Genomic DNA, 14,324 nt, shown 5'->3' on the forward strand with positions numbered 1-14,324 from the left:
AATATTTTATAACCAATGGTTAATAGTTATTAAAACTAATAATCGCCGGTTAATAATTACTTTTTATATATAAGCTTTTGATAGTATTTTAGGCCTTCTTTGTGCCTCATTTTGGAATGTAAATAATTTTGGAATTTTTTTTTTTTTTTGTAAATAATATGGGTGTGCATATATATATTTTTGTAAATAATATGGGTGTGCATATATATATATAAGCATACACGCTCTCCAAACACTAGAGGTTGTGTATAATATATATACCATGCACCACGGTCATACCATTTTTTATTTGGTCTAGCCTGCCTATTTTTTACTTTGGCGAAGTAATCAACTAGGATGTTGTAGTGATCAACTAGGAAGACGTGAAGTGTTCTAATAGACAAGTATAAGATGGGTGATTTGCTTAAAACACCAACATTTCAAATCCAACTTATAGAAAGCCAAATCCAAATAAACACTAACATTAGAAAATACAAATACAAATTCCAAACATTATAAATATATCCAAAAAACCTAAGACTGTTAGTGGTTATTAACCGCTAAGGCAGAGTGGTTAACGCTTGTACACCTCTAAACAAACCATTATTTGTGGAATGAAATAATGGAAAACAGATTTTTATTAATGTGCTTTATGTTGCCTTTTTGTTTTCAGTTTTTAAAACAAAAATATAAACAACACAAAACACTCAAAAACAACTTTCATTTCTAAGTCACATTAAAGCATTTAATAATAATAATAATAATAATTTAAAAAAGGTTAACAAATGGAGCCATTTAAATATTCATATTTGTCAATGTCATAATACTATAAAAAATATATTTTTTTTTGACATGTAGTCTCTGACGTGTTAGGTGGTCTGACCACCTAACACGTGGAAATTTGTCCCTTTTTTTTAAAGTATAAGATAAGAGAGAATGAATTGAAGTAATGCCCCAGTGAATACCACATGCAAGGGGGGAGCACAGTTGGTTTCATTTATAATGCTTTTACAATCTTATATTATATACAACTCAGATGACAACTATACACCATGTGTTAAGTCTTGTGTTTGTGCTCAGATTCAAGTTGTCACTCAAATGTATATCATCAGTTTCTCTTTCAAGAGAATCCGTGATTTAATTGTTTTTGTAAGAAAAAAAACAATACACTTTCATTGTTAATTAATGTTGCTGCTGTTTTCAAGCCCAAACTCGATTGATTTGATGGAATCATGTATGCCTGATTTTGGGACAGCTGCATGCCTTCTTGTTCTGAATCAGCAGGGTCTAGCTTGCACAATTATATATTCCGATATCAGCAAAATACAACAAATGATGTCGGGTATCATCTATCATGCAGATTATTGGTGCATGTAGCCGTTTCACTTGTAATAGAACACAGCCACGAGTCTTTACATCCACCAAGAAAATCAAACAACCTTTTATTAAATTATACCCTCAACCGTCCATGACTTGTTTAACCGGTTGGCGGCTGGTTCAATAAGATTCTGTGAAATATATAAATGCATGTCTTAATTATGAGCTTATGGCTCTTAATTAAGCTAAATTTGTGATGATATATATATATATATATATATATATATATATATATATATATATAAAATTGAACATAAACTGTTGCAAACTATTGTAATATTTTCAATATAATGTGATTGATTTAGAGCGCCTCTTAGGTTTATTTCCTACTTGACTTAGTGTTAGGGTTTATTTGCTCCCTACATGCTCATGAATAAAGACATGTAATATTGTTTAATATATTAAAAAATACTTTAATACAATCAATATATTGTAGCCCATCGCTGTTTCTATGCTTGGGCTATCGCTCTTCTCTCTTTCTCCCATCATATATTTCTACAAAATAAATCCTCTCCCGAATCCTATTCCGCTGCAATAGGTCCATATATACAGTACCAAATACAAGGTTTTAATCGAAAGGTAAATAATTAAGTGGCTCAAACAATGTACTTTGTATTGATTAACTGATTAGTTTACCAATTTCTATCCGCTTAAGCTTTGCAATAGTGGTGATTTAATATGGTATAAGAGCCAATGTTGAGTCACCTATTAAAAGAGAGTTTAAGTTCACACGTGAGAGGGAGTGTTAAAGTACAGATTAAATGATTAAATTTACTCATTCCTATCAACTTAAACTTTTGAAATAAGTGGTAATTTAACACTTCAGCGATAAATAAATGTTTCAATGCAAACAATTAGTAAAATGCAAAGACTCCCAAGGCATGTATTAGTTTAAGGAACTCACTTAAATTTTAGAAGCTTACTGTGTTGGCTTGTGATTTAAATATTTCCATCCCTAGGGTTAATTAGTGCCATAATTGTCTAATACTTGTGGGAAAAAAAAAAAAAAAAAAAAAAATACTGGGGAAGTAGCTTGGCAGTGATCCGTACAATTGAGATTATTGCGCGCATGCATGCAGTCAAGTCATGATCATACATATGGTGATGAAAGTTGATTACATATATATAATCCACCTCCTCATTTCTTACCTTGTCCAGCCCAAAACAATTGCATATATCCCACTTCCCCATTTCTTGTCCCATTATTCTCTTCCCACTTGCTCTGGTAGGTTCTCAAAAATCAGAAAGAAAAAAAAAGGAAATGGAAAACATGTATAACTCCAATTTTTGACATTGACCCTAGGAAGGATAAGAGTGAATTGAAATATGTGGACATGGTTGATTTGGAAGCTTGCTCATGATCAAACCTCTTATTCAAGCACTAAACGCTCTTCTCAGTGGCCTCACATCACCATGAATGGGACTCGATCTCCTATGTAACCTTACAGTTACATCAACACGGCCAACAACTGAATCCAAAAACCCTAAGAAAAGAAGAAGAAGAAGCACGACTGCATGTACACCATGCGTGCATGCCTTTTAGCTAGCATGACCAAATTTGATGCTAGCTAGAAGGATCCAAACAACGATGTCACCTCCATTCAACTCACATAGGATGATTAATGCCTTGCCTGGATGAAGAAGATGATGTGGCAATTAATTGGTCATGGACTTTGGACGTCGTTTTAGGTTTTTGAAGAAATGTGTTTTTCACATATCGACAGTGCCCTTTCAAATTTTAGATTGTGACAATATACTTTTAAACTACCAAAAAAAAAAATCTCTAATACTAAAAAAAAAGACAAAAATAACTATATATTTTTTTAATACGACAAAAATATCCCATAAATTCCAAAAAAGGAAAAAAAAGCTAAAATATAATTTTTATTTTTTTTAAAAAAGAAGACGAACCCTAAGGGTGGTAGAGGCTCAACCACCCCCAAACAACAGCTGGGGTGGTGGTCCGGCCACCACTCAAAGTGTTTGGAGTGTACTAAAACAAAAGACGAACAAAGACTCTTTTCAAGACCTTTGTTTATTTTAAGTAAATACAGTTTCTTAAAGAATAACATTGGTTTTTCTTTTTTGGGGCCACCACCCAAAGTGTTTGGGGGTGTACTAAAACAAAAGACGAACAAAGACTCTTTTCAAGACCTTTGTTTATTTTAAGTAAATACAGTTTCTTAAAGAATAACATTGGTTTTATTTATTTTTTATTCTTTTTAATGTTTTTAAATTTTTATTAAGAATAATTTAATCATCTATAACATGTAAATTTTTTTGATAATTTGATAAGACATTCTCGCAATTTAAAATTTAGAGGAAATATTATCAATGGAATAATTTAAAGGAGTAAGTTGACTATTGTTTATAAAAATGTTCTAGCACGCCAAGAAAGTTGAAAGAGGGATAATGTGAAGGATCACGATTTCCGTGCATTAATAGTATGAATGATGACCAGTCAAAATACTCATTCATATTAATGTGGGAGACTTTACACCTTCCCCGAAAGCCCGCTTTTGTTGACTTGAGAAAAGAATAGTCAAAAAGTCCAAAAATCAACAGTTGCTTTATAATATGTACGGCCGCCCACCTTTTTGGCACTTTCAAGTTTCAAGTCTCTTTTAAATCTTTGGTTGTTCAGCGACAAAGATTTGTTGTAATCTCCAAGTCTTTTCTTATTACCTAAACAAACAAAAAAAACTTAAGTTTAAAGCATCTCTAATTAGGGATGTACAAGCATTTGATGTGGTTATTGTTTATAACGCAAGCGTATGAAACGGTTATTATTTTTAGGTAACTGTATCAGTCCATTGAGGCGGGTGGCTACTAATTGCTTACTCTATAATTATTGAAAACAAAATCGTACTATTAACCGCCTATTAAGTAATTATAAGCTTTTAGAGTCTATTTTATTATTTTATGCTTCTTTTTAGGGTTTATTTTAAACGATTTTTTGAAATTTTTTTGGGCTTTTTATTTATATTTTTTGAGCATGGTGTTTTAGATGAAATTCTTATCTTGATTCCATATTCAACTTAGTTACTGTTTTTCAAGGGAACTCATGGCAGTCAGAATAGAAGAATATGACGTGGCTTTGCCTCAATTGAAGTACAACCGGCCCAAATATGTTGTTTTTCGTGTTTTCGAGTCTTATACATTCAGGAGGGTGAAGTAAAAGAACACACGGTGGCACGCCGTGTGCTGTGTATCACGATTCCGTTCGGGAATAAAAAAAGGTTATGAGGAAATTATTTTTTGCCTCATTAATTATAACGCATTTTTATTTTGCTCTTATGAATTATCAATTGTGACACTTAACTCCATAAACTATTATTTTGTGCCTAAAATTCTCCTTTTGTCAGTAAAAGCGTTAACTCAAATGGTCAAAGTGACAATGCGCTGTAGTTCATGAGGGCAAAGTGATAATGAATTGTAGTTCATGGAGGCAAAGTAACGGGTAGACCATCTGAATTAACGTCTTTGACTGACGAAATGAGCTTTTAACTAATGAAATGAGGATTTTAAGCACAAAATAATAGTTTATGAGATCGGATATCACAATTAAAAATTTCTGATAAAAAAAAAAGGATCAAGAGGTTTTAATTCATGGGTTTTAATTCATGGGGTAAAAGTTAGTCCCCCAAAGGTTTTTGAAAAAGAGTATTATAATTGTAATTGTAGGTGCCTAGGGATGTGTGCCCATTTCTATGAAACTCTATAAAGACTGTATGCTTGCGACATGATGGGCTTAGAGATATTGTTAGGTTGTCCACATGCATTATTGGAGTCCATTGGCAATTTATATCTACAACAGTATAGATATAGGGTTTTATGTGTTCTTTCTAGGTAATTGATGATCTAACTAGCTAGTTGATGAGTTTACATCTCGAATGGCTTGAACAGCTTTTGTGTAACACCAAATGGTACTCTTGACATCGAAAGGGTGGATTCCATCTCATGTCTTTACAGTGCTTGATTTGACTCGTCTGTTTCTAACTCCTTGGGATTGAAAGAGCAGCAGGGCAAATGCACTGCTCTTTCAAAGGATTTTAATTAGTTGCTTCTTAGTCACCATTTGTTGGTAGGCCATCCCCCTCCTTGTACGCTCTCTCTTGTTTCTTCCACTTCCACTAAATTCTTTGTCACTGGATTTGACATTGTCCTTGCACCTTAAAATAAACATATGAAATCCCAAATGAAAATAACAAATCATATTCACAATACTATATATATATCAAAGAACTAATTCATGTCAAAAAAGAATTATGGGCCAACGGGCCAAGGCCTTTAGGTTTTAATGGGTAAGGGCCATAGGGCCCAAACACAAAAAATATCCTAATTCATGTACAAAGCACATTATCTCACTATACACACAAAGGCAGCAGTGTTGCAACAAGAGAAACGAAATTTTTTTTAATATGCTAAATATTCTTCTTAAATCGGCATCATAATTAGTATCAAACACCAGATCGAAATCTGAAGCCTGAGAAGTGAGAAAGGGAAACTTGTTTTATTAGAATCAAATGATCACTACAACTACAAGACTATTAGAAAAGCCCATTCATGTACAGATCGAGCAAATTATGTCACTCCATACAAAGGCACGCAACAGAGTTGTACGTACCAAAAGAAGGAAAATTTTCAGCTTTTCTGATCTTATTAGAAAAGAAATACACAAATGCGAAATGTCAATCTTCAATCAGCACCACAACTACGACCGTCATATGAACCGACTTGAAGCTTGAGAACAAGTAACTCCATCTCCAACTCGGACATGCTCTTTGTCTCATTCTCCAACTCAACCCTCTGCCTCTCAATAACCTGAGCCATCAGCTCCTCATTGCTCACCTCCCCACCTTCCTCCCCACGCAACTGAACCATCCCAGCGGTCACCGTTGCCCTTTGCACATCCAAGCTCCTCATCAACGTCACCAGAGTCTCCACCATGACTTCAATATTACTCATTATATTCTTAGCCTCACTGTAATAATCCACTTGGGTCGCCTTTTCCAACACCTGACGCGATAAACTCGGAATTAACTCGCCAGTCTCCATCAATATAGTTTCACCGCCAAACCGAACTTTTTTCACAACTGAATCAGTGGAATCGATTGGGTACACTGGGTCGAGTTCAAACTCGTCCTCGTTGAAGCTCCAACTGCTGATCCTTCTCTGTTCGATACTCTGCCTCCCAGACGAGCAAGAGGAGTCACCCACTTCTCTGTTCTTGCTCCTCAGCGGCGCATGTATATTAATCTTGCTTCCCTTGAACCTTTGTTCAAGACTAGGCAGCCCCTGCAAGACATTCTTTACAAGAAAATCCAAACCCCCGCAATTCTCGAAGAAGGAATGCTTCAACAATGTCTCTGCCGAGGGCCTCTTTGATGGGTCTTGATGGAGACACGAAGCCACCATTTCTTTGAAAGCCTTGGAGAAATTATTGTGATTTGAAGACGACAAAGGAGGGCGTCCGTGGGCCAATTCTAAAGCAGTGATCCCAAAGGACCATATATCAGCCTTTACAGTGTACCCTTGTTGGGAGTGTATTACCTCTGGGGCCCGCCAATACGGAGCGTCTGCAAGTAATGTGGACCATCCTTGACGAGTTGATCTCAAAGCCTGGTAGATTGAGGCCAACAATCCAAAGAAGGAAAGCTTGACGGACCCATTTGAGTCAATGAGGATGTTACCGGGCTTGATGTCTCTGTGAGTGTGTTGTTGGGTGTGAAGAAAGGACAAGGCAGTTAGAGTTTGTTTGAGAATTATGGCGATGCATGGCTCGGATAGGCCGTCTGGGAAGGAAGAAGATATTATGGATTGTAAAGAACCTGCGGACATGAATGGCATCACCAACCAAAGGTGTTGATCATCTGTGAAGGAACAGAGAGCGTTGAGGACATTTGGGTGGGACAAAGGCGGTGGCTTTGATTGCCACCACCATGCTTGATCAAGATTGATGGCTTTGATTGCCACCACCGTGGAGTTCATGGGCACGCATACGGCCTTGTAAACAACAGCGCAAGGACTAGCACCAACTTTATCTAGAATCTTGTACGACTCCAAGTCCAATGGGTATTGGACGACCCTTTTGGGCTCTTCTTCTTCGTGAGCCATGAAAAGCACGTACTGATCGATGATCTTGGATGGGTTTCTTAGATTTGTTTTACTGGGTTTTTTTCTTGGATATGGCGGATTATTGAGAGCTGCAGGACGATGATATATATATATATATATATATATATATATATATGTTACGAAAAGGATGAGGAAAAAGAAAAGTATGGAATTGAGCGATTTTCTGGTGCGAGTTGAAAAAGAAAGCCGGTTAGACCGGTGGGCTGGAAGAGGCTGACGTGGCAGGCGGTTAATTCTCTCAGAATCAGTTAACGACTTTGCTAGTGGGGAAGGGGGAAGAGTATGGAATTGAATAAATTAGTGTATCCATGCTACGTGCCTAGTTACCTTGCATCAATTATCTCTATGCCTAGCTAGGTGTTACAACTATCCCTCCCACTCAAAGGGACGGAGTCAGAAAGTATTATAGGACAAGGGACAAGCCGTGAAGGCATCCACATAGGAAAAAACAAAAAAACAGAGGCAAGCCATAAATTTAATTTTTTATTTATCATTTAAGGTGGTAGATTAATGGCTCAAGAAAATTTTTAAAGTAATTAAGTACGTACTAAGGCATAACCTAGAAGAAGAAAGAAGAAAAAAAATTAAAGACCTACATTGAAAATCACATTAAAAAAAAAGCAACATTAACCATGAGACGAAAACAAAGTGATTTCAAGCTGCGTTTAAGATACAAACAAATTATCTTAGAGTATATTAAGATAAAAACAAATTACCTTGCACTGCTTTCGTTGGGAAAATTAAATCACTACAAGAAAGTAAGCTCTAAATTTCAAAATTTAAAGTTCTTGATTGTGGACTTATGCTTGTTTAGGGTTAGAAAAGTAACGGGATGTACAACATAATGCTTAAGAGAGATAAAATTTAGCGAGTAAGGCCAAATTTCAAATGAGTAACTAGCTAGCTTAATGGGTACGTTAGGACCAAAAGTTAGGTATAGTTACTACAGTTTTTAATGGGTAATGGTTAAAATATTTGCAAATGAGCAACCAACTTTTAAGTTTTAATAGGTATATATGGCCCAAAAGATTTTTTTGGGTATGAGCAAATAGGGCCAAAAAATTTGTAGGTAGGGCCAATATTTTTTATTTTTTCTAGCTTGGGTAAGGGCCAATTGACTAAAAACTAAAATTTTGACGTTAATTTTTTTTTTTCCTAGAGAATTGGTGTAAACGTATTCTGGTCTACTCTAATTTTGCCATGGCCTACTCTAATTTTGTGCTTTAGTGTAAACGTATTATGTACTTCTCATGATTTCTAGCTCGCTCTATCCAATTATCTTGTGGTACTTTATATTAATTAGAGGGACTAGTCTTGACCAAAGTTAGATAATTGTAAATTTTAATAAACTGAAACAAAAAACGAGATGAAAATTTAGAACTGAAACAATCTTCAATGAGCAGAATTATAATTAATTAGCGTCGGCCACTACAACTGGCATATGAACCAGAAATTTGACGCTCGAGTAAATTTAACTCCATCTCCAACTCGAACGTCCTTTTTCTCTCATTCTCCAACTCAACCCTCTGACTCTCAATAACCTGAGCCATCTGCTCCTCATTGCTCATCTCTCCACCTTCCTCCCCACGCAAATCAACAATCAGAATGGTTAACGCTGCCCTTCGCAAATCCAATGTCCTCTTCAACGCCACCAGACCCTCCAACTTGACTTGGGTCGCCTTTTCCACAACCTGACCCGGTGAGCGCGGAATTAACTCGCCAGACTCAGTACCCGACTCACCTCCCTCGTCTTCAATTATTATAGATTCACCGCCAAACCGAACTTTTTTCACAACTGAATCGTCAGTGGACTCGGTACTCTGCCTCGCCGATGAGTCACCGCCCAACTGCGCAACTAGCTTAATCTTGAATTCCTTGAACCTTTCTTCAACACTAGGCAGCCCTTGCAACACATTCTTTACAATAAAATCCGAACCCTTGCAATTCTTGAAGAAGGAATGGTTCAACAATGTCTCTGCCGAGGGCCTCTTTGATGGGTCTTCATGCAGACACGAAGCCACCATGTCATTGAAAGCCTTGGAGAAATTCTTGAGCTGCTTTGAAGGAGGGAGATGATCATGAGACAAAGGAGGGCGTCCGTGGGCCAATTCTAATGCAGTGATTCCAAATGACCAGATGTCAGACTGCAAGCCGTAATCATATCTTTCCTCCTTTGGCATACAATTACTGCCCGGAGCATCAGTGAACATCAAAGAGGATGATGCAAGCTTGACGGATCCATCTGAGTCAATGAGGATTTTACCGGCCTTGACATCTCTGTGAACGAGTCCTTGGTTGTGAATAAAGGACAAGCCGGCTAGGGTTTGTTTGAGAAGTATGGCGATGCATGGCTCGGAGAAGCCGTGTGGGAAAGAAGAAGATATTATGGATCGTAAAGAACCAGCGGACACTAACGGCATCACCACCCAAAGGCGACCAACATGTGTGAAGGAACAGTAAGGGGTGAGGATGTTTGGGTGGGAGAGATAGGACATGGTCTGGACTTGGTCTTGAACATTTTCTATATCCGCCGGGGAATATTGATCAAGATTCATGGCTTTGAGTGCCATCAACATGGAGTTCATGGGAAAGCACATTACCTTGTACACAACACTTGTACAACCGACACCAATTTCATCAAGAAAGTGGTACGTCTTGGAGAAGGTTGTGGCCGATTGGGATTGGGCCTTTTCATTCTGATCTTCTTCTTCTTCGTGAGCCATGAAACTAATCACGTACTGATGATCTTGGATTTGTTTTACTGCATGGGTTTGATTCTTCGATGAAAAGAAACTGCTATGAAAAGAATGAGGAAAAAGAAAGTAGGGATTTTTTTATGCTCAATGATGTTTTTATATGAGATGAATTTTTATTAGATTTTAATCCAATGATAATTTTAAAAGCCACATACGTGTGTTAAAAAATAGGAGTACGTTAGCATTACTCAAAGTAAAAACAAGAGGTGTGTGATGTAAGTGCCGTTGACCAATAAGTTCAAAATTTTCCTTATAAAGTATTAATTTTTTTTTTTTGGGTGTTCTTTTTAGGTAATTGTTGATCAAACTAGTTGATCAGAGCACTTACATTGGATTAACCAAAATAGCCAAAAGGTTATTTTGGCTTGTATTAATTGTAGCAAAAAATATCACCATAAAAAAAAAAAAACCTGCCATCCATCTAGTCACTTTAGCTAACGATTTAACTACATGTTGCTACAGTGCAACAATGCATAAATTAAATTAATAATGAAAAATCAATTTGATTCTCTCTCATCTTTTGGAATAGTAAAGGTATATAAAGAAATAATCTTTTAAATGGAATAGTGAAAGTCCAGAGTTAAAATGAATATATGTGCTTTTAAAAAAGTGAATAGTTATATTAAAAAAAAGAGAGAGAAAAGTGCTATTTAATTAAATTACAACTCCCTCCTTGTTTCTTCCTCTTCCACTAAATTCATTGTTACTGAATTTGACAATGCATGTCCTTGCACCTTAAAATAGGCATATTAGTAAATGTTGTCTCATATTGGTGAAGTATAAAGAAAAATAATAGTTAATATACGTAAGTAGACCAAAATCCATTAATTTAGGCTTTTGGATTACAAGTGACCAAAAGTTGACCTTGCCTATTGTTGACCTCATTTCTTACACTAAGATATAGAGAAATAGTAACATATGTTTACAATCCTAATTTTTTCCGTGGAGAAAAAAACTTCAGATGTAATGCAATATTAGATTGCATATATCACAAAACTAATTCATCATGTCATAGAAGAAAGAGAGGGACCTAGAGACATAAGCCTTGAGCCCTAAGTCCATTAAGACACTGATGTAACGTGGCTTAGTGGCCGGGCTGCAAAGAAGAACATCAATAAAGAACGGATAGGTATTTCTAGATCTTGAAACGATCAAAGGATCTAAGAAATCTTTTCTAAACGCTAGATACTCCTTAGGGTTTGAAGGAAAATCATGAAGAAACTCAACTCTGAGTAATCTTATTGATAAAAATTGATTCATAAATGAACTTGGATTCCTAGAATTCTTCATCAATCGATTCACCTTCCTTCTCCACACGCATAATATGAATTTGGTAGATGGATTTGAGAATCACGAATAACGGTCAAGTTGGCTTGTCGCGGACTCCCCGCATCAAACCACGACTTCCTCCATTGAGATCGCGCCCTACTAAAGGTAACCACGTCATCCTCATCTACAAAATGTGGAGTTGGTTGACAGTGACGAACGTTAAGACCACCCATGTTGTCCAATTGGTTAGTGAGAGTCTCTATTTGTCCACTCATAGCCTCCAACTATTCCTCCATGTGCTACCAACAAATCGCTGATTGATTCTTCATCTTCGCCGCCTCTCTGGGCACCTTCTTTTTGTCGGACCTCTCTATCTTTTCTTTAACAAGGAACTCTTCTAGTTGCAAGTAACCTTGAGAGTCCGTTGTGTCGAGCTTAACGCCTGCTTCAAGTGGAATAGCATAAGCTTGTTTCATAGGAAATTTTCTCCGCATTCCGCGCCCTGCAAAAAGGATTGGCAGGTTCACTCTCAACGATAAATTTGCCTTCTGCCTCTGCGTACCACGGTCTTGGTTGACGACAACAACTGTTGTGACCACCCATGTTGAATAATTGGGTAGTGAGGGCTTCGACTTGATCCCTCATAACCTCAAATTGTTCCTTCATGTGTTGCCAACAAATCACCGGTTGCTCCTTACGTTCTGCCTCTATGCGCACGTATACTTTGTTCTTGTCTGTATAACGGTTGCCCCTCCCCACTCATGAAAAGTAACTTGGGCTCTGATACCAATTGATGCAACATGGCTTAGTGGGCTGCAAAGAAGAACAACAATAAAGAACGGATAAGTATTTCTAGATCTTGATACGATCAAAGAATCTAAGAAATTTTATCTAAATGCTAGATACTCCACAGGGTTTAAATGAAAATCATGAAGAAACTCAACTCTGAATAATCTTATTGATAAAAACTGATTCATAAACAAAAGCTATGTTCTATTGTCTATAAAACATGCATTTATAGGCCCCCCAACCCTAACCCTAATAGTAATACGAATTAGAGTCGAAATTGAAATTTTACGAGTCCCGTCCGGACGAGACATACCCCCGTTCAGAGGGTCACCCAAATAACTGAACTTAAAGTATGTAAAACAACTAAAAACTAAGTAAAAACTGAAGCATAACATAGGGCCGTTTGGATTGCTTGCGAATGGACGTCTTGGGTTTTATTATGGTGACTTTCGGAAGAGATCCGTTCGGACGGCTTACGAATGGCCTGCGAATGGAGGCTCTTTTGACCAAGTAAACATCGGAATTAGCAAACTCTCGTGAAACATGAATTATCTTTCCAACGCCGCAAAGTTTGCTCCAATCTGAGGGTTAAAACTCTAGATATAGTATTTTTAGTAGAACTCGTCGTGTGCGAATTTTTTCCTACATCATTGCTCTTCTTTATAGAATCTTTAGCTTTCCAGTCTACATTAGACACTCTATAAAGGATCTCACCTCACATATATGGATGTAATATGGTGTATTTGTTTTCTTTACTTAAGTTGTACTAAGCTAAGGTGTCAATCACTCATTGAAGGGTACAAAATGATGAGTTTGTGCCACAACCCCATAGAAGCAGCTCTCAATGTGAAAACAAAACATAATAATGAATGTCTCTATAAGAAGGATTACAATTTGATACACTTTATATCAGCCATTTAATAGTTATGGCTTAGTAATAAATTACAAATTATAAAGACAAGTAGTGCCAATCCATTTTTTTGAGCATGTCAAGGCAGCTGAGTATGTTGAAGAATGGAAAATAGCATTTGTCTTTGAATACTTAACAAATAATTATACCTTAAAAAATAATGATTTAAAAAAATAGAATTGATGGGGAAATTAAAACAAAAACAAGTATCACAATCTAAATCTCAACCATATATAAGCATTAACAACAAATGCCACCTTTAATATTACAATAGCAACAAAACCAGCTTTCACAGTGACATGGAGGTTTCATATCGTAAAGGAAGATCAATGACTATGCATGATTAAAAAATATATAAAAGAACTTCGAAACCAGTCACCACAGACATGTAAAAGCAGCATTATATTTTTCCACCAGAAGAAAGACACAATTTTTTATTAGAATCAAATGATCACCACAAGACTATACAAAGTACATTGTTGTATTAAGACGCAGAAAATTTATTCAGCTTTTTCTTATTAGAAATACTCAATGCTATATAAATGTCCTAGCTAGCTAGCTAGCTAGAGATCTTCCAAATCCATCTCCAACTTCTTTAAGTTCCACTCTTATCAGGCCACAAGACATTGATATTTATTAATGCTATAGTACTACTCAATATTTTTGTTAACACAATTTCTTTAATTAGTCATTGAAGTTCAAATATAAATCCAACATTAGTTACAGGTACTATTTATCCAAGGCAATTGCATGGTTGTTATGGTAGGATGGTGACGCCCAGATATTCCGGGCTTTTGGAATGAAATCAATACTCAATTGCTTAATTGTTTCCAATAAAATTCGGAAAACAAATATAAAAAATCTTCAAAACCAGTCATGGTTAATCCACAGAATTAAAGGCAGCAGTAAAAGAAAGACACAAAATTAGTTTTCAGCTGCCTGCCTTAATAAAATATAATTGTTCATCCAGAAAGTAATATGAAGACTGATCAGAAACGGAAACTTGTTTTATTAGAATCAAATGATCGATCTATTGTGACACATTCATGCACAGAGCAAATTAATTATTTTCAGGTCTCTCTTATTAGAATAGAAATACACAATCT

The 14,324-nt window shown here is 36.2% G+C and overlaps 2 pseudogenes; both read right to left on the bottom strand.

Annotated features, from left to right (window-relative positions):
- Positions 1-6,054: 6,054 nt before the first annotated feature.
- LOC132178317 (serine/threonine-protein kinase BLUS1 pseudogene) lies at positions 6,055-7,488 on the bottom strand (annotated as a pseudogene).
- A 1,421-nt stretch (positions 7,489-8,909) lies between these two features.
- On the bottom strand, positions 8,910-10,217 carry LOC132178318 (serine/threonine-protein kinase BLUS1 pseudogene; annotated as a pseudogene).
- Between the last annotated feature and the right edge of the window lie 4,107 nt (positions 10,218-14,324).

Source organism: Corylus avellana, chromosome 4 (assembly GCF_965113065.1).
Source record: "Corylus avellana chromosome 4, dhCorAvel1.hap1.2, whole genome shotgun sequence".
Classification (NCBI taxonomy): Eukaryota; Viridiplantae; Streptophyta; class Magnoliopsida; order Fagales; family Betulaceae; genus Corylus; species Corylus avellana.